We start from the raw sequence: 18113 nt of genomic DNA, 5'->3' as shown, positions 1-18113 counted from the left end.
TTTTCCTCTGAGTCAAATGAGAAGTGCCATTGAAGGGTTCTGATGCTTAGTAATACATAATTGCATGTGTGGCTGTGTAGGTATATTTTGATCCAAAGAGGAAAATTTCGTTTTATGTCTCATTTGCATATGAAGTTACATTTCTTGGCTCTTATAATACCTTATATTTATTTACCTTTTCAGGGCACTTTTTCATGAATTATATCACAAAATAATAATTAATAAAGGTAAGAGGGTCTGGTACTATTCTCATCTCCCCTCCCATTTATGTCACCTTTATGGGTGACCTAGTTGAAAATTTTGCCTAGAGTCCTTGTGGCCCAGCTACTCAAGGGATGAGGCTTTTAGGGACTGACTTTTCCCTCATTTCTTAGAGAAAGAAACTTAATCAGCAGAGTCAAATGGGTGGTGAGATGAGTTCCACATAATCCCCACTCTCATAGAATCTGAGCATCTCTTAATAAAACTCACAGTTGTTGTGGGGAAGGGATATGGGGCTCTAGTCTCTCCAGCCCGCTGAACCACCACCTGCTCCTGGCAGGGGCTGCACTGCTAATCCCCGGAGCATCTTTGCTTGTTTCCCAGCCTGATTTCCCTTCCAGGAAGAAAATAACCACTGGTCTGTGAGTTTCATCAGAGTCTCTCCCCAGTTCCATCAGGGCCTCTGTGGTCACTGCCTACATCATGCTACCAGTGACCCCAGTGTGACGACCTCTCTCCCCTGGAATTCCTAGGGGGTTTTTCTTTTTAACTGACTGATACCCACTTGCTCATGTTTCATTGTCTAGGCCTGGTGAAGGTAAGGCTGCTTCCCTTCCTCAGGCCAGGCTTCAGTTTATTTTTAGTTATTTATTCCATTGCTGCATGGTAGTGATTGCTGGATATGAGGCTAAGACTGGAAAAGAAGGTTTCATGATCATCCCTAAATTTGCTATTGGACACAGAGTCATGAAATTCCACATCAGGCTAGCACTGCTCCTACTCTGCCTGGATGGGCACTGCTTGGTTTTCCTAGTGTGTCTTCAACAACTATTAAGCAAACACTTAGTCAATGATAGTCATTACCTCCTGACAATCAGGTGTCCAGCCCTTTCAGAGAATATTAACTCTTTGATGAATATGTGGTCCACATTCCCTCATCTGGCTCTTGGTCTTTGCTAATTGTGATGATTACACTCCACCTTTTTCTGCCCTTTACTGTCCTGCTCGCTGCCCTGGATGCTGAGCCCTGCACACTACCTCCCCTAAGCTCCCTTGCAGCCTCTGTCTGTCTTCCTGTTGAGTTCAGCGATGAGACACAAGCAGGATGCTGGAGGTGACAAGGAGAGTGCAGTCGGGGTGTTTCTGTCCTGCTCTCTTATACTTGGGAAAACAGTTCTGGCTGTAGCTGTTTCTCTACACCTGCAGCTCCTGCCACGTGGGCCCTCTTCCAGTACTGTAGCTCTCCCTGGGTCCTGGTAATGTCAATTCCTCCCTCCCCTGGTCCCTCAGGCCCCTGCTATTTGAATCTTTGGATGCCTTGACATCTACTGTTGGCTTCCTGAAACCTGCCCTTAGTCCCATCATCAAATTCTTTTCAAAACCCAGCTTGGGTACCTTCCATTTCCTGATGACACTCAGTGATACACTGAGTTTGTCTTCAGAGAGAAGACGAACACTTCTCTCTGAACGTAGGGACAGGATTTGGCTGTAGGTACTGGGGCTCCCTGTTGTCTCCTCTCCCAGAGTTTCTATCCTCACCCTTTTCTTCTGGACAGTTTGGTTAGGTGACTTCAACCATGGTCACCCTCAGGGTTGGGAGTAAACTGAAGGTCATCTACCACTGCAGGCAAACTGCCACGGGCAGGAGCAGGGGTGCGGGGATGTTGAAATGAGAAGGTGTGTTCATTGCCTCTGGGGAGTCCACAGGCTGGCTGGGGATATAAGAAATCACATACCATTGAAACAACACTAATCATGATCGTGAAAAAATGGTCGTTATTATTTATTGAGCACTAATTATGTGTCAGGCCTTGGGGCATGAAAAATTTCATTAAGGAGGCATGATTTGACCTGTACCTTGAAGGAAAGAAATTAGGATATGTGGAGAAAGAGAAAAAGGGGAATGAGGACACAGTGCCAGTGCTACATCCAGAAATAATGGCTCCCCAACTTAATGGACTCGGGAAGAGCCTGCCCATGCCACGTGATTCTCCCTAAGACCCTGGACTCAGTGGGCTGCCCTGCGCTGCGATCTAGGGCATGGCTGTAGAGATGAGCTTTCCTAGGGCACAGCTGCCTGCACTAAAGGCTCTTCACAACCTTTCAATAACTCATTCTTGGATTCCCTGTGAGAATGTGGGCTGTGAACTCCTGCTTTGCCGTCTTCCTTGCTTCATGATGGTCGGATGGGGACATGTACTCTGGGGGTCACATTCAGGAATGTAATCCATCTATCCAGCCACCCATTTCTTTACTATTTACTTACTCACTCAGATCAAAACACCTATCTACTTTATTCTTATCCCATCTAACTGTATATCCACACAAAACCTTCCTGAAAATCCTCTGCAGTGGACCCAGCCATACACCTAGACTCAAGCTGAGGGGTGCAGCTGGAGAAAACCCCACCACAACCAGGCCAGTGGTGGAGCCACAACCCACTAGGTCCTCAGTATTTCCCAGCAACCGCTTTGTGGGTCCATGATATCCTCTTATCCCTAAAGATTGTCATTTCAGACCCTCATCACTCTCATTTCTGCCTCACTCACCTCAGATATCCTTACTGCCTTCTCTACTCCTCCTTAACAGCCTCTTCAAGGCCTTGCTGCCTCATAAGCTCAGTGTGAGAATAATTCATCTCTCTTCCTTGACATCACCTTTTGCTGTGAGGATTATCACTTCTTTCATCACTTTTCTTTTGCCTAAGTCCCTGCCATCTCCCCATACCAATTCATGGACCTAAGTGTGAATTTTCCGATGGCCTCCAGGTAGCTGAACCTGAAGGACTGTTTTGGTTCTTATCTTGCTTTCTGCAACATGTGACATTAATGTCCTTCTTCCTGCAGGATCTTGGTAGATATTTTACTCTTGAGATTTCCAGGATTCCACTTCCTCTGTAGTTTCCTCCTTTTTCTCTATCCACTCTCTACATCTCTTTCACTCTCTGTTCTTCCTCTCCTCCTTTCCTAACTCAGCTCCTAAACTCACACTCATTGTCTTTCTCTATCTCCATCTCCATCTAGAAGCATGAACTCTAGACCCAGTTGATGTGGGTTTTAGCATTTGAATCTTGGATCCACCACTTCCAAATTGAGCAACTTTTCATATCCTGCTGTGCCTCCACACTGGAATAGAACCTAGCTCATAGTTGGTACTTAATAAACATCCATCATTATCCACCCAGTTGTCCAAGCACAAACCTAGAAGTCATTCCTGACTTCTCCTTCTCCATCCCTTCATCTTGTCCATCAACAAGGATCTTGATCTTCTGATTGCTTCTTGGAGCTGCCCATTTTTTTGTTTCCTTCAGAGCTGACCCAGTTCAGGGACTCAGGTAGAGTTTGATTCTTAACTGTTCTATTTGTTTCCAGCTTTACCTGCCTGATCCAATTTTTACTTTGCAACCAAAGTAATCTTTCTAATAAATAATTATGGCCTCATCCATGCTTAAAATCCTATTAGGATTGCTACTGCTTTCAAGATGGAGTCCAAATGCCTTGGCATGCAGTAGAAGGCCCTCATAGATCGGCTTCCTGCTCCTTTCAAGTCATATTTCATGCCTCCTGCAAGTTTCCCAATATCCATTCCATGACCTAACCACCTAATTTCCTAAAGATGTTCATTAAACATGGTTCCAGACCTGCTGGATGAGACTCACTGGCATTGAATGTCCCAGGAATCTGTATTTGACAAGTGTCTTCCATCTCATATGTGTCTGAGCACTACAAAAATTGGAAACCACTGCTTTAGAAAATATAGCAAAAGCATGCACAGTCCTTACCCTTAACAAGAGGTCAAAATGAAACTAATCAATGGCTAGATGATTTAGTCCTGGCTATAAATGCCATAGGAAGGAGGTTATAGAAAGGTGCTATGACTTTCTGCCTCTTTGCCTACATTTTGCCCGTTGTTTCTTCATTCTATCACTCATGATGCCTATTTTTTCCTAGCTTTTGGAGAGGAATGTGCTCTTGTGAAATGTGGGAAGAAAGAATTACTCCATCCACTCTCCATGGACACTCAGATCTTCCCTCCTCATCATGCCTGAAACAAGACCCATGTCCTCATAAAACGAACAAGTATTATTTAAATCCTGGGTTTCTTTTGCAGGCATCTTAACTGGATCAGGATGTGAGCTTTGTGGAAGGAAACACAGGAACCCCACCTGAAGTCTGAGGAGAAAATGAGATGAAACAATGATTAGTTTTGGAGTCAGAACTCCTAAGATGGAACTTAAGCGAATCCCTTGGACAAGTCATAGATCCTCGGGGCATCACGTCTGGCAACTTTAAAATGGGTTGGAAAAGGTGATTATCAAATTATTATCATTAGGTACCTTCTTGATGGGATCAATACGAGAATCTAACAGGATAAGAGCTGTGAAAACACCTATAAATCTTAAAATGCCATGATGCAAAAATGGATTAAGAAGGTTTGAAAACAACATTTGACCCTCGTATTGTTAGTATAATTGGTATTTTTCTTCCAAATGTGAGGTGGATCTGGGGTGTGGGTGGCAGCGAGGGTCAGGGGGTTAGGTGTCTGAGGAGGGATTACAAAGGGCCTATCTTTTTAAGTGAATGTTAAGAGTAGGAGGAGCCTATTCTATGAACCATTTTCATTATGTTCCTTCTTCATAAAAGGACCATGTCCTTGCCTGCATTTTCCTCTTTCTTTTGGAGCAAATTGAGCTCTGTGAATCTTAGAATTAATCTTCTTGGAACACAACATTTAACATGTTAATACTTGCTGAAAAGTCTCCAGTGGAGATGTTTCCCACCTTTGTCCCCATCCACCTCTCAAACTTAGGCTCCCACTGGTTCCTAAAATCCATCTCCATTATAGCCCAACTGGTTTGGTCACTCTCACAACTCCGAGCATTGCCTATTGTGTTTAAGACAGGCTGACATATGGTAGGAAATGTCCAGTACATGTTTCTTTGGAGGTGAAGTATATCACTTTGCTAGGCTCAAAGAATTCCTTTTGAGAGAATTCTCAGTAACACTTAGGAGGGTTGAGTCCAAAGTGGTCAAGTTAGGTAGCAACTGGGAGGCAATCAGAGCTCTGCTCCCAGTCGACAAAATCCATACAATGTCGGCCAGTTTTTACTGCTTATTTTTGGTAATCCTCTGTTCTCTCCTCTCCTTCCTCCTCCCTTCTGGCCCCACACAGCCAGGAAGGCCAGGTTTTATTCTAGCAAACTTGGGTAACAATAGATATGATTGTCAGCCTCCCTGGGGCTGTCCAGGTTTTTATGAAATTAGACATATTTGTCTTGATGTTTAGGAGTGAGCATGAAATTCAAATCTCTGTGTTGGCATTCCATGGGCTGGCCCTTTAATATTCCATGACATGACTTCATTGCGGTTTTGACAACACTGTATAGAAGCTGTGCTTACCATTGAAAATTAAAGCCACTGAAAGCGTTGACAACAGCAAAATTGTGAATGCTTCCCAGCTCCTGAAGTGATTGCTATTCCAGTTTGTCTAGAAGTGCTTATTGTGTTTGTAATGCCGTCAGTTCCACTTAAAGATGACTTGAAGTCGATGCCATACAGGTAAGTACCAAAGAAATCTCCATCTTCCTTCCTCTCTCCACTTTTCCATCACCTCCCACACAATTTTTCCACCCAGGGCCTATTTGCATTTGGTTGTAGAGCTCCTGATTCCCTCAACTCCAGAGCCGGTTGATTGCATTTCTCCTTCAAGGTCCTAGGTTAAACAGACTTTCATTTTTCCTTTTGTTCATTTGCCTTTACTTCTTCTTTTCCTTCCATGTGAATATCAGGGAAATTGAGTTTTAGTGACTTACTGTACAAATCCCCTGAGCATCTGACTCATCTCCTCTTGTGTGTAAAGCACATCTTAAGTGGGGGATGAGGAGGATTTGGTATCTGAGGAAGGATTATAAAAGAAACTCTCCTTTGAAACTAATGCTAAGTGTAAGGAGAGACTACTCTATTAACTGTGACTTTAGTTTGGGTCTTTATAATGTTGAAAATGGTAAAAAGAAAACTTAAAAATAACTATTTAATACTGGTCAGCTCTGCTGTTGTTGGTGGTGGCCTTGAAGCAGATGAACTAGCAGAGAATTTTGACAGCCTGCTTCCTAGGTTGGATGCTTTGTTTGGTCTTTGAAGGAGATTTCCTCCCCTGTCACAAGTTGACACAGGATGATTTTGTCAGAAAAAATTCTTTATACAAGCCTTTCATTCTCAAGCAAGCTGAGATTATTGGAATGTAAAACTAAGATGCAAATAAGAGAGCTGAGAGGACTGTCTGGGGTGCTGAAAGCAGTGATCCTGGAGGGACCCTGTGGCAGATGGAGGGGCAACATCTGTAGGAAGGGTCTGGCGTGAGAGAACAGCTGTATGGATGCCCACATCGGCGGTTTTGGGGAGCCAGTGAGGGGGCAACTACCAGGCTTCAACCTCCTGCTTTCCTCAACACACTCCTTGTTGTAATCCACTTTCCCCCTTTTCCAGACCCTGCTGGATAAAAAGAGGTTTCTGATGATGGATGATGAGCATTCCTTTCCATTTCCAAACAACCTCCTTGGATTTTGGACAATAAGAACCCCATTGCCAGAGTGAGGCTGCTATGGGGGCAATTTGAATGGTGAGGGACCAGGATACAAACATCTGTACCCTGTACTCTTCCTGGACATGTCATAACTCCTGAGAGTTGGCACTGTCTCTCGTGGTCCCTGACTTTTCAGAAGAACCATGTCATTAAGGGGAGCCTGGTACTCAGATACCTTCCCAGGAGGCCCTGGTACTTAGAGATACTCTGTTCATTACTTTTCAGCAGCCCTTTGAAGCCTTAGCAAGTTGTTGGTGTCAAAAAGATTCAGTTGAATTAAGGAACAGAACTGGATTTTATAATTTTAAAAATATGTTTAAACTAGAGGATTTTTTTGTTGTCATTGTTTGGCGTTTATTAGCTTTCCCAGCCAACCCACACCCTGGCTTATTGTTTATCATCTCCTTAAATGACCCACACAGATTTTGGTCTCATTTGCTATATGTGCCATCCTTCTGTGACCATCCACAGGGCATGTGTTGTGGTCTCCTGGAATGTGGATTGGAATGGATTGGAAGCTTGGGGTGGGCCCTCATGATTATTTTCTGACTTTTTATTATTAAATTCTTTCTTTGGTGCCTAACTTCCCTTACTTTGGGGGCCATGTTTTTTATTTTAAAAAGTTGGACTTTTGTCCAGAACTTTGAAACATTGACATTGTTCCATGGCATTTTGAATATAAATGATTTAGACATCATCAACATGTGGTTTTATTTTTGTTTTCTGACATTGTTTTAAACTTCCTTAGGGAGAGTAATTTTCCCAATGCTCAATGAGAACTGTGGCAGTTCTCATGGCTTTTCTGCTCATTTTTAGATGCTATTGTTGTAGGCCATAAATACAGGCTGGAACCAATAAATAGTATACATAGTCTCATGTGATGATCAAAACTCTGAACCAAACTTGGAATTGCCTATACTTCCCTTCTCTGATTTGAACTGCTTCGGGCTGGAAGCCTGGGTGGGGCACGAGGCGCAGTTCTTTGGCTGTCTGCTGTTCCCTGGTTCCTTACTCATATCCTTCCTGACTTGGTCACGAGGCCCTGTAATGAATCTCACGAGGTTGGAGGTATGGGAGGGAGTGGTGAGTGGATCGGACAGTATCGGCTTGGCTGGGGACATCATGGTCTCTGGTATTGGCCAATGGACAGAACGGATTCTTCCTCTTGAGGGCACTTTCTTGTGATCTTCAGAGGTTCCCTGCTGGGTCCCTTTGTTCTGAAGTTTCCCTGACCTGTGTGTGACCCCTGTCTAATTCAGTTGGACACTGTGACATCTTCTTTTGCCATGGACATCCAGTGGTACACCTTGAATCTCTTTCTACTGAGGACCCTGTTTCCTTCAGGCAGTTCCATTGGCTAGGATGCAAAAAGGCCCTAGGTTGCCTCTCTCCACCTGGCCCACATCTGGTCCACGAAAAACACTCATGCATATCTTACTCTCTTCTCAGAGAGAAGGCCAATTGCGGAGAAGCAGCCTTCACCACTGGAGTCGTTGGTCAGCTCTGCCCTCACCCAGCAGATTTCCAGGTGGGTGTCAGACTCCTGACTCTAGTCCCCTTAATCTTCTCAGGTGTGAGTCAGGTGGCAGCCCTCTGTGTCTTTTAAGTGCAGAAATAGTTTCAAATTCCTGCACGTGGCCCTGTTGGAGAACCCTCTGTTAGGTCTGGGGAGAGAACATAGCCTTTTCCACTCTAAATCCTTGACTGAGCTGAGGGGTACAAAAGTTGCAAAACCATGTTCGATTTCTCTTCCTTTGTAAATTCTGCGTAAAGGGGTAGGGTTGAAAAATGAAGCAGGAAGTGTCCTGTTCTATCTTGTTGCACATCCTTGCCCTTCCAAGGGCCTTACAGTCTAGATGAGGGGCCAAAAGAAAATGAGAAAAAGGTTAAAAAGCAAGAAAAGAAACGTTACAATCAAGTAGCCTGAAGTCTCAATTGCACGGTACAGACGATTAGCACTGTGGTTCAGGTTAGGGTTTGGGTGGGTGGAGGAAATGGGGACACAGGGTAGAGTCATAACTGTGTGTTTTTTCAGAGCATTCAATTTTAGCCTTATTGGAATCTTACTGCTTTTCTACTTGAAATTCAAGATCTAAGCACTCTGAGGTGATGAGCCAAACTTCAAGGGTTCTCCTGGCTGGGAATGACTGGCTGAGAAAATGCATCCAGGTCCGGGCAGCTCCTGCAGAGAAGCACTGAAAATGATGAAATACACACTTATATTAAGCATCATATGCATGGAAACCTTGTTCTTTTAACCTACATGTGTTCTTGACCAATTCTAGAAACCTCCTGAGAAACTCAGCACATGGGAGAAGGGATAAACTTGGGTCAACAACAGTCGCTTTGCAGAAACATTTAGACACCCAATTCCTTCAATACATATAGACACAATGCACCATATTACTTAATATGGTGCACAATGCACCATATTACAAGACTCTATTCCAGGCATTGTGAGATACAGTCAAGTCTCTCAGGTAGCTATGAGATGAGAGTCACATAACCCCCCGGCCCCCCCTCCCAACTAGACTTACTACTGGGGACAGTGTAATGACACATCTGAGTGTGAGGACAGTGAGTACCTGGTCAATTCAGTAGGAAAGATGCCTTCCTGCTACCATAGTTCAGGAAAACACCAGAAGATGGGAACTGACTGTGTCTCACTTTGGACTTCACCTCACCAAGGGCTGGCTTCCTGGCTGTGCTCAGACATGGCCTCCGGGATCCCCAAATGCACAGGTATTAACTGTATTTGATGCTGGCAAGGACTTTGGCAGGGTCTCTGACTCACCATTCCATTCACCTGAAGAGTCCAGCACTTCCAGAATTTTTAGGCAGTGCTTAATAAGTACCCAGTGCATCTCCTGGCACATAGTAGGTCTTCTCTAAGTATTTGTGGGTTGATTTAGTGAGAACCTGAGTGGGAACGTCTGGGGTCTTATGATGCAAGGCATCTCTGGCTTTGACCCTGACTGGGATGGGGCCCCAGAGGTTGTGCTGGGAAAGACAAAGTCAAGCCTTACAGGGAGGTACCAACAGAACAGAGAAGCTCTTCAAGAGCCTTTGTTCTCTGGGCATTTCTCTCCACCTTCTTATTCCTTGGCCTGGCATCTCCCTTGGAGGAGTTGCTACACAGACTTTCTCCTTCTGGATGAAAATGACTGTATTTGTTACAAGACTCTCTGCTAGGGGCACTTTAAATTGAAGTGGCTTTGGGGATAGAGTGTCAGAGAACTCCCAGCTTCCCATAGCCTCAGTTCTTTATTGCCAGAAGGTTCCTCTTTATGAGTACACTAACTTTCTATTCCTGGAACAGAGGGTCATTTTCTTGATTTCTGGTCCTGCGGGGAAAGCTTCCCACAGACCTATTTTCTGGCATGGCTCACCTCCCCGGGGACATGGTCAGGGCTGAATGAGGAAGTTCTTCATCAGCTTTCAACTTCCCCTCCCTGCGACCTTCCTCAGGAGGGTGCTCGCACTCTCCCCAAACTGTGGAATCAGCAAGTAAAATTCCAGGGTAAATGGAGGATACTTTCCAAGGGGCATCTGCTCACCAATGTTTGTATAAAAAAACCAAATTGCTACTGTTGAAGGTTGGGAGTCCTGGGTCAGCAGCTGGAGGACCTCCAGGTCTCTGAACTCATGCCACCAAGTGACTTCCTGGTGTGCCCACATCGGAGAGCTCAGAACCTCCACACGGGTGGACTTGGCTTCCCCTCCTCCCTTAGGCAGTCTGGACGTTTCTGAGGTTATTTAATTTCTAACTTCCCATGGCTCCCAATTTAGGGCTCGCCTATGGGGTCCAAACACTCAATTAGGGCAGGCATGCAAGGTAGTGGCTGCTTCGACAGTGTAATGTGGGAGGTGGTAGCACATCCCCCATCCAGCAGCCGTTCATCCTTCCACGACAGCCTCCTTCAGGGTTTCTTTATCTGGTAGCATCTTGGTTGGCCGTTTAATGTCATGGCAAATGTCAGGTACCATTGACCTGAGGGCAACACTGGGACATGGGTTAGGCCTTGAAAAAGTGGTGCAGTCAAGGGAGAAGTGCCCCAGAGTGGAGAAAATGGAAGCTAATGGTAGAATTGAAGACAATAAAGAAAAATCTTCCCTAGTTTGAACATTTGCCAAAAGTAACACTTGTGGTCCATCACTCCCCTCTCTGCAGGGTTGTAAATCACTTGCTCTAATTTTCTAATAATATGAATAGCTACTCTTTGTGGAGCGCCTACCTTTTAAGACAGGATATTTTTCCCTCCTTCTTTACCAATGAATGAATGAAGACTCAGAGAGGTTAATAATCTTCCCAAGGTGCCACAGCCAGTTGGTGGTGGAACTGGTATGAAATCCAAGTGTGTTCCCAAAGCTGGACTGCCCCACAGTCGCTCTGTCACTGCTGAACTCTCACTCCTGCTTTCCCTCCCACTCTCTCTCTCTCTGTCTCTCTCTCTCTCTCTTTCTGGTCTGAACTTGGTACTGACTCGAATTTTAAGGTAGCTGGAGAATACTGATTTATCTGGACCATTCATTTGCCTCAGTTAAGAGCCACGGAGGAAGAGCATGGAGAGGGCTGGGACACAGTCTAGTACGCATTTTGTGAAAGACCCACAAGGTTTGTATACTCTGATTCTGTTGACTCTTCTCTCTCCCTTCTGTTCTTGGCAACTGTCCCTTAAGCCCGTCTGTTCTCTGCCTCTAATATATTATGCTGATATTTTATTACCAAACAATTACATCCACTAATTTGAAAAGGAAACGAGCAGGAAATTGCAATTATAAGAGTAAAAGCAATGCTCTTTTATTTCTCTCCTTTATGCATATGAAATATGGTTTGTCATTGCTGCAAAACAGATTTTCCTCCTCTTCCAGGGCTCTTCACTGCCTTGTCTTTAATAATTGAGCAAAAACAAGAGTCATAATTAGATTACTGATAACAGAGGAGCTATCCATGGGTTTGCAGATGTGGAGGCTTAGCTTGGAGCCAGGGGGCCACCACCATGCTGCTATGGGAGAAAACATTCTTCATGCTGTTTCACTTGAGTACCTTCCAAAGCATGCTTTACATCCATGGTCTATGTAGATTATTTGTTCACAGTTATTGTTTCTTCTTTGCCCTTGCCGTGCTTTCCTACCCCACTGATGTTGGGCCTGGTCAAGACTTGCTTTGGTTAATGGAATATGAGTATATGAGACGTACACCTTATTAACTGAGCAGAAGTTTTCAGTGTGCTTGCACAATTTGACCCTGCTTCCCTTGAGCAACACTCAGCATAGTGGCTGGTCCGTCTTGGTCCCTGAGTGATTACGGTACACAGAAATGTCCTGATGACTCCTGATGGATGTGTGGCCAGAGCAAGAAGTAAACGTTTGCTATTTTAAGCCTCTGAGATTTGGAGCTGTTTTTTAATCAGAGCATAGCCCAGCCCACCCTACTGATATATCTATGATCTCATTTGGTTCTCATTATATCCATGGGATTGAGAAAAGGCTGACCACACTGGGTGGTGTGTGGGAAAGAGTGTGTGATGTGAAATCAAAGGGACCTGAGTAAGAAAGCTTTTTCCATCATTGTTGGCTGTGCAGGCTTAGCCAAGCAATCCAGTGTCTCTGAAATCCTGTCCCTTTTAACAGTACTTTCCTTGAAGTTTCCTGAGAATGAGTCAATGCATGGCACAGGTCCTGGCATAGTGCCCATCACAGAATAAACACCCAATAAAAGAGATAATTAAAAAATATTATCCTTAAAATCCACTTCTGACATTATCTCCATTGAATAGATGAGAATGTGGAGGCTAAACCAGCTGCAGGGACCTGCCCAGGCATATTTCATAACAACTGAAGTGTGAGCTTCAGCCTCTGGACCCTGGGTCCAGAGCCATCTCCCTGGACTAAAATGTATTCACTGAATTTTACGCCTGGAACTGTGCTAAGGGGTCTGGGATGGGGGTTGGGGCAGGGGACACGTCAAGAGGTGAAAACACTGATCCTTGAAGGAAAGCAGTCTACATAGTGAGATGAGCTAGATTACAGAGTCAGCCCCAAAGAAGCAACCCGTTTATCTGAGGCACATGCTATTCTAAAGTTCCAACTTTGGGTGCATAAGAATCACCTGAGCGGCTTCTTAAAATACAGATTCCCTGGTTCTACCCTGAGAATTTCTGCCTTAATACTATCCTGCATGATTAGAGCATAACAGACTCTAGTGTCAGGGTCCCTGTGTTCAAGTCCCTCCTCTGGCACCTACACATTGACACAACCTTGGGCAACCACTCGATACCTCAGTTTCTTCATCTGTGAGATGGGGGTAATATGAATAGTTATATATTACAGTGAGAGTTAAGTTAGGTAATACATGCAGAGCTTATGGCACTAAGCGAGCACCCAATAAGTGCTACCCATTAGTACTCCGATGCAGGGGTTCTGAAAACCACTTGTCCAGATATTTCTCTAAGGAAGGGCCCAGGGCCTTCCTCTGGTTCCCTAGCTGGGTACACCTCCATGGAGATTTTGGGGGCAATGGCCTCCACCATTGTGGGGTCTATTGGGGGGTTTCAAGTCATGGAAGCTTTGAGTGTGGGGCATATTTGATTCGACCAGTTCTTGGTGGCTGTTAAATTGCATGTATTCTACCTCCTTCTTCTCACTTTTGCAGAGGTTCGCTCCTGGGAGAAGACCCTCATTAGCAAACTTTGTTTGGGGAACCGTCTCTGGCTGGCATGTGGGCAGCAGTCTGGTGAAGTTCCTGGCACTTGGTGGCCCGAGGGTGGAGTCAGGGTTGGATTTGTTTCAAATGAATTGTTTCACTTATTGCTCTTGCCTTGTGCCAAATGCCTCATTTTGCCCCTTGCTCATCATCAGATAAGAGTCAATTTACTAGCTATCGGTTTTACATTTGGTAGTGTATATATGTCCATGCCACTCTCTCACTTTGTCCCAGCTTACCCTTCCCCCTCAAAGCAGAAAGTAACACACCATTGTAAAGCAATTATACTCCAATAAAGATGTAAAAAAAAAAAAAAGAATCAATTTACTGCAAGAGTGGTTTTCTTCTTCTTCTTCTTTAATTTCTTTGAATAATTCATGTCCAATTTAGGAGGATTGAATATGGTGTGATCTCCCACTCCATATGCCTGTACTGGCTCCCCAATTTTTCTTACCCTTCAAGGTCCGCCCCTTAGCAAGCCATCCTCTCAGTATGATGTGTCTGGGCTGTGAGAAGGCAGACCGGGTCTTCTTTGGGGAGAGTTAGGCCCTCAGCTGGGAAGGGCTTCCCACTACCTGGGCCCAGGTGGTTGCTGCCACAGATGTTCTCCCCTGAGCCAAGAAGGAGCCATAGGGCATGCAGAGCATGGCTACTAACCAGATTGGCTGTAGGTTTGCAAATTCCAGCTGTACAACTACTTTGGAGTGGGAGCTGTAGGCAATACTTAATCTTCCTATTGCTACAGTGTCTTTACTTACAGGAAGGATGAGAACAGTGCTTCCTCACTGTGTTGTCCTGAAGATGAAAGTGAAAACATAGAAAATATAGAAACATACAAGAAGGGAAAACGTACGTAGAAACCACTTAGAACAAGTTCTGGCATCTGATAATCTCCCGATTAACATTAGCTGTTATCATTATGTATCCTTTAGATCAGACTTTGAAGTCTGATCTTGTAAAAATTAAAACATTACAGTGAAAATTATTTCCATGTGACTGCTCTCATTCTTAGCTCCTCCCCAGCATTTATCAGTTTTAAGTTTGGTATGCAGCCTGCTAAGATTTTTAAGAAGGCATCTACGTACATATATGTGATTGTGGAAAATCATAGAGTATATGTAAGTATCATCTATCATCTATCTATCTATCATATATCTAATCTAGTATAAATGGTATATACCTATATGTCTTTTTCACTCAACGTGTGTCTTAGAGATTATTTCATTCCAGAACATAGAGGTGTACCATATTTATTTTAACAGCTTCATACTATTCCATATTATGGGGTGATCACATTTAACTTAGCGATTGTTTAACATTTCCCCTTACTGTAGACAGTGCTGTACTAAACGTCCTTGTAGATGTCTTATCGTATGTATACATCTTAATATTTTCTCAAGGGTTGTCATCTTGCTCTCCCAAAGTGGTTATGCAAACTTACATTTCCTTCAATTGTGTACAAATTATGTGCTTTCATACCACCTCATCTTCCTTTTATATTACCGAACTTTAATTTTGCCAATCTAAGATGTAAAAAGGTTACAGAATTTTGTTGGTGTTTTAATTAGAATTTTCCTTCTTCCTAGTGAAGTGGAGCCACTGTATATATTTATTGGCTGTTTGTATTGTGTCTTTTGTGGATTATCTGTTGTGTTTGTTGCCTATTGTTTTATTGAGTTAGGTTTCTTTTTCTTATTTATTTGCTTATTTATTTATTTTAGTATACTTTACTTATAATATTATGTTAGCTTCAGGTGTAAAACATAGTGTTTTGATATTTTTATAGATTATAACTGTACAAACTTATTATAAAATGTTGACTATAGTCCCTGTGTAGTATATTACATCCCTGTATGACTTATTTATTTTATAACTGCTAGTTTCTACCTCTTAATCCCCTTCATCTGTTTTGCCCCTCCTCTACCCCTCTCCCTTGTGGTAACCACTGGTTTGTTCTCTGCATCTGTGAGCTTGTTTCTGTTTTGTTATATTTGTTTGTTTTGTTTTCTAGAGTCCACATATAAGTGAAAACATTTGGCTTTCTCTGTCCAACTTATTTCGCTAAGCATAATACCCTCCAGGTCCACCTATGTTGTTGCAAATGGCAAGCTTTCATTCTTTTTTATGGATGAGTAATATTCCATTGTGTGTATATATATATATATATATATATATTATATATATATAATATATATATATCTCACATCTTCTTTATCCATTCAGATAAACTCAAAATGGATTAAAGACTTAAATGTAAGACCTGAAATCATAAAGACTCCTAGAAGAAAATATAGTACACCCTTTGACATTGGTCTTAGTAATATTTTTTATGGATCTGTCTCCTCAGGCAATGGCAACAAAAGCAAAAATATACAAATGAAACCTAATCAAACTAAAAAGCTTTTACACAGCAAAGGAAACCATCAAGAAAATGAAAAGGCAACCTGCCAAATGGGAGAAGATATTTGCAAACAATATGTCTAATAAGGAGTTAATATCCAAAATATATAAAGGACTCATACAACTCAATATCAAAGAAAACAAACAACCTGATTAAAAAATGGTCAGAGGACCTGAATAGGCATTTTTCTAAAGAAGACATTCAAATGGCCAATAGGCACATGAAAAGATCTCAACGTTGTTAATCATCAGGGAAATGCAAATCAAAACCACAATAAGATATCACTTCACACCTGTCAGAATGCTATTATCAAAAAGACAACAAATAACAAATGTTGACAAGGATGTGGAGAAAAGGTAACAATAAAACACTGTTGATGGGAATGTAAACTGGTGAAGCCACTGTGGAAAACAGTATGGAGGTTCCTCAAAAAATTAAAGATAGAGCTACCTTATGATCCAGCAATTCCACTCCTGGGTATTATCTGAAGAAAATGAAAACACTAATTTGAGAAGATAAATGTGCTCCAATGTTCATAGCAACATTATTTACAATAGCCAAGATATGGAAGCAACCTAAGTGCCCGTTGACATATGAATGGATACATATCTTATTCTTAATTATTTTTGCAGATCTTTTAAAAACATATTTTGTGTTATACTTGGTGACAATATTTTCTCCCATCCATTGTTTGCTTTTTGTCTTGTAAGTGTGCTTAATTTTGATTTAGTTCATTTGTATCACCCTGTTCTTTAATGACTTGCTTTTGTATCCAATTTTAAAGTAGACTTTCCTCATCCTCAACATCATAAACACATTTTCCAATATTTTCTTCTATTTTTAAAAAGTATTAAGCTTTTCATCCATCTGGGCTTTATTTTGTAAATGATGTAAAGTAAGATGTAATTTTTTGCACATAGGCATTGATCTAAGAGCTTTATATGTGTGATCCCAGTCATTCAAACTACCTGAAAAGTTAGTCATTCTGACAATCATCTTGCAGATGAGGAAATAAGCTGAGAGAGATGCAATAATTTGCCCAAAGCTCCCAAAGGTCAATGCAGAGCAGCCATCTGAAATGACACCTATCTGTGGGATTACACAGGTCTTTGAATGTCCAAATGCCTCTCTGAGAGCTCCCTGCAGGCTGAGCATTGGATGATCACACTAAAAGGAGGAGTTTGGATCAGATGGAGAAGACCCTGTTTCCTTTAGGACCTGATATCACTGAGCGTCCCTGAAGGCCAGGAAGACAGGCACTAAAGGGGTGGTGGACTTCTGAAAAGGATGAAGAATCCTATAGTCTCAGCACCACTGCTTATGTGAACCAGCTTTGGGCAATGCTATTCTCTAGAATATGGGAGGGTCTCAGTGGGCAACCCACACAGGCAGGTCCTGTCCCCTATTACTAGGATGCTGGTCCAGGGTCTGCTCCTCTCTCTTTACAGCAGAGGAAGGTAGGAGCACAACCTTTTCTTTGTTACCCATTTCTATTGTACCCCTCACGAGGAAGGCTGAGTATGGGGTGGGGTCTCGAGAGGGACAACAGAAGGAGGAGGGGAAAATCTGTCTCTGGTTTTACCCTGCAAATCTCACTGCCCCCACTCACTCACCTGCACAGGCTGGAAGCCTGGCTCAGCTCTTCTGTCTCTCCCCAAAGAGCTGTGAACCACACACTTAGCAACGCAGAGAGATGGCTCCAGGCACCCTCAGCGTTTATTATAAATCATGGAGACAGGAAAGATATGAGTCCCCACCTGCAGAATCACTGAAGCAGCGACTGTGGGCATATCTTACCTGGAAATGATTTTCCTGCTTTCTCCACAGCACATGGGGCTTCGGGGGCCAAACCCAGAGGAACTGTACCCTGGGGCAGCATTCTCAAGTCCTGGGACAGTTTTCTTGTTATGATCCTTACATCGAGACCCTCTTAAATGCTGGCATTTTCTGACCTCCCTTAAACGGTCTCTCCTTGAAAGTACACCCTCCACGTCCTTCCTCATGTGCTGTGGTGTTTTCACCTTCAGGCCTGAATTAGGATACATTTTTGTTATCTTCTACCTACTGATAGATTTTAAACCCCTTAAGAGAAGGAGTGGTCTTCTTTGTGTGAGATCAATGAAGAGAAATTTAATTTCTTTTTTTAAAAAGTACAGGAAAAAAACCCCAATCTTTTTTCTTCTAATGAAAAAGAAGCTGATATTCAAATCAGCTGATTTCTTC

General features: G+C 43.0%; 1 long non-coding RNA gene across 2 annotated transcripts; it reads left to right on the top strand.

Annotated features, from left to right (window-relative positions):
* The first annotated feature begins 368 nt into the window (after positions 1-368).
* Positions 369-17185, top strand: LOC309610884. 2 transcript variants are annotated; one of them, XR_014234202.1, is made up of 3 exons: positions 369-5759; positions 8233-8311; positions 13439-17185. It is a non-coding gene; the product is annotated as an uncharacterized lncRNA (long non-coding RNA). The 2 variants fall into 2 exon arrangements; XR_014234203.1 differs by having other exon boundaries at positions 8233-17185.
* Positions 17186-18113: the final 928 nt, after the last annotated feature.

The sequence above is a fragment of the Balaenoptera borealis genome, assembly GCF_965194805.1.
Source record: "Balaenoptera borealis genome assembly, chromosome: 14".
NCBI classification, from domain to species: Eukaryota; Metazoa; Chordata; class Mammalia; order Artiodactyla; family Balaenopteridae; genus Balaenoptera; species Balaenoptera borealis.
This window is presented reverse-complemented; position numbering and strand designations above follow the sequence as displayed.